The following is a 3412-nucleotide window of genomic DNA, read 5'->3' on the forward strand; positions in this document are numbered from 1 at the left end:
TGTTTCTTGAAATAGGGAATAGACTTATACTCTTTTAACTTCAAAATTCTCTGAGATCCCTTGTCAATAATCTCTAACATTCTTAGAGTGTCCTAATTCAACATTAGCAGTTTCTCTTATTCACTAACTTGTTGCTTGCCCCGTTTTCCCTACAACCCAATAAACGTAGAAGAGAGCATGTCTTCTTCCCCAGTCTTCTTCACTGTGTCAATACTAGGACTTTGGCCACATAAGGGTTAATATAACCAAGAGTTACAGCGAAACAAAAGTTAAGAGCAGAGCATCTGCACATGATAGAGATTTAGGCAGCATCAAGGAGAAGCAATGGAATGAGCAAAAGACCCAGAGGCAATAACTTCTATCCAAGTCCTGACTGTCACACGTGAGCTGTGTGGCTTCCTGCAACTCTGTCTCTGGGCTGGTATCAGGGAGGAAAAGCTAAAATAATACAATGCAACTACTAAAATTCTAGAATCCCTTCTAGTTCTCTGATTATTTGTTGATTCATTTCCTTCAGCTCCTCCAAGCAGGCGCATACACTATGGCTATATTTTTTTTTAAGGGCTTATAAAAGGAGATTTAATGGGGAAAAAAAATCAAGGCAAAAGAAGTCCCTCATTAGGAGATAATATGGATCTCTAACTTAAATAGATTTGCAGTCTTTGTGCAGCTGACGATTTTGCCATAAAGGAGCCTATTAAACAATATCCTCTTAGTTTGGGTTCTTAACATTTCTATGAATGTAGTTTCTCTTTCTTCACTGTCCTACGTTTTGAAGTCCTGGGTTTTTCGGGTAATTCTGTTATTTCCTTCAGAGCACATGGCCGCCCATTAAGCTTGGAGCTGCAGCCTTCATGTTTCTAGACAGTCACAAATATCTTTAAATGGCTTTCAGGCATGACTGTGCTTATAAGAATGAGAAGGTTTTGCAATTGGGTTCAGGGAAATAATGACCTCTCTGTCATTTATCATCAATAAGCCCTTGACAATAGCACATGCAGGCACTCTGCTGGACACAGATGCCAAGCTAGGCTACTCAACTAGCATCCAGGCTCTGTTGTTTATTGCTCTTCTCGGATCATTTCCTTTATTTAATTTTGGCAACTTACCAAAGTTAAAGAAGATATTTGCTGCTGTTGTGGCTGAGATCAGCCCACTTGTCAAACAAAGTGAGTGTGAGATTTGGGGGGAAACTTCTCAGTGCCAGGGACCAAAGACAACAATGTTCACTGATGGAGAAAATCTTTATTGCTGTGAGTGTAGAGCCTGATGTTGTTGCAGGAGAACTGTGACATTTTTCTAACTGGATTGCATCTGCACTTCTAAAAGACAGACAACTAGAGTATCACTGGAGATAATAGGATCTAGGACTGGAAAGCCTTCATATTTTATTAGGGCTACATTGATCCTATTTCTTTAAGTCACTGGAGTGTTATTTCACATTCCAGTGTCTGCATAACTGTATTGCCTTTGTTTCTCAGTCCCATTTAAAATTCTCTGGCATATCAAGCCTAGTGAATGTCAGTGAAGATAACTATCAACATGTAATAACTTCCAACTACAGGAACGTGTAGCTTGAAAACACTTAAATGAACAGGTCTTTCTGTAATAAGTGGGAGTCAAGGGAGGACAAATTAACTCCAACCACTCTGTGTATGTCAGATTTCATTTGAGTTTTGACTGCATATAGACATAGATGTTCACTGCAGATGGTCAAAGAACTGGAGTGTGTTCCAGTGAATAATAAGGCTACATAAACCACACAAGAGACTGATTACCTACATTACAGAAAGCCTTTATATCAACAAGCCTCAAAATCATGTAGGAACCAGGAAAAGATATAATTCAGGTTGGAACTATAAGGAAATCCTATAATGACAACTTAATTTACTATCTTGCTTAGAACTCTGTTTTGGTTGTCTGTTGTTGAGTAAGAAACCATGACAAGTTGAGTGGTTTTAAGCAACAATTTATTATTTCCTTTACTGGTTCTATGAGTTTCCTATGAGATTGCAGTCAGATATTGGAAATGTCTGGACGCTTTTGAAGGTTCAACTGGAACACCGAAGGATGGACATACAGGATGTTTTCTTCCATCACAGGTGTATCATCTGCCTGAGATGGAACAACTTAGGACTGCCCAGGCAACTTTCTCTCCATGCTCTTGCCCCAGAAGAATAACTTGAGCTTCCACAGAATGTAACAGTCTGAGGGAGCAGGCTTTCCCTGGAGTATTCTTTTAAAGAGACAAAGACAGAACCCACAAGAGTTCTTATGACCTAGCATCAGAAGTCAGACAGTATTATTTCCATTACATATTATTTATTTACAAGTGAATCCTAAGAGTCAGCCCAGATTCCAGGGAAGGGAATTATACAAGGGCATGAATATTAGGAGATTCACATCTTTAGAGAATAGATACCAGAATCGAACAAGTTCACTACCTAAGTGAATGGTTATAGTTTACTATGGCTGAGTACAACATTAAGTACTTCTAAGTAGATTTTCTCTTCTAATCTTTACAAGAATGCCATGAATTATGTAGGATTATTATTTTCATTTTATAGATAAATTAATTGATTTGAGTATTTATTGATGACAACTCTGTAGCAGACTGTGGTGGACAGAATTCTAAGATGGCTTCCATAATTTCTGTCCCTTGGTATTACTCTTGGGACTATGTTATATGACCTGGCAAAAGGGATTTTACAGATTTAATTGAGTTTCCAAATCATTTAACCTTGCTATAGAGAAATATTAACTCCAACTACTCTATGTGTATGTCAGATTTAATTTGACTTTTGACTGAACATAGACATAGACATTCCATCACAGATGGTCAAGGAACTTGAATGTGTTCCAATGAACAATAAGTCTACATGAACCAAATGAGAGACAGATACCTTACATCATAGAGAGGTTTCATATCAACCAGCCTCAAAATCCCATGTGAACTAGGTTTTTAAATAGTAGACGAGCCCAAGCTGATCTCACAAGCCTTTTCTCCAGTTAGTAGCAGAAGGGAAAGTCAGAAATGCGAAGTACTTGAAGGACTCAAAGGGTCATGGCTGACCTTGAAGATAGAAGACATGTGCAAACTGTAGAATAACCTTTAGGAGCTTTGAGTGCTCCCTGGCTAACAGCTAATAAGGAGACAGGGATTTTAGTTCTATACTAGAAAGGAACTAAATTGTGCCAACAACCTAAACAGATTCTTCTCAAGAATCTCAACATGAGTTCTGCCTGGCTGTAATTTTAATTTTCTCTTTGTAAACCCTTAAGCAGAGGAGATAGTTGAGTCTGCTTGGGTTTTTGACCTGTAGAACATGAGCCAATAAGTGAGCTTTTTTATTAAAATTTTTTAAAAGATTTTATTTATTTATTTGACAGAGAAAGAGTGAGAGAGCACAAG

Source organism: Lontra canadensis, unplaced genomic scaffold (assembly GCF_010015895.1).
Source record: "Lontra canadensis isolate GAN:19392208 unplaced genomic scaffold, GSC_riverotter_1.0 scaffold62, whole genome shotgun sequence".
Taxonomy (NCBI): domain Eukaryota; kingdom Metazoa; phylum Chordata; class Mammalia; order Carnivora; family Mustelidae; genus Lontra; species Lontra canadensis.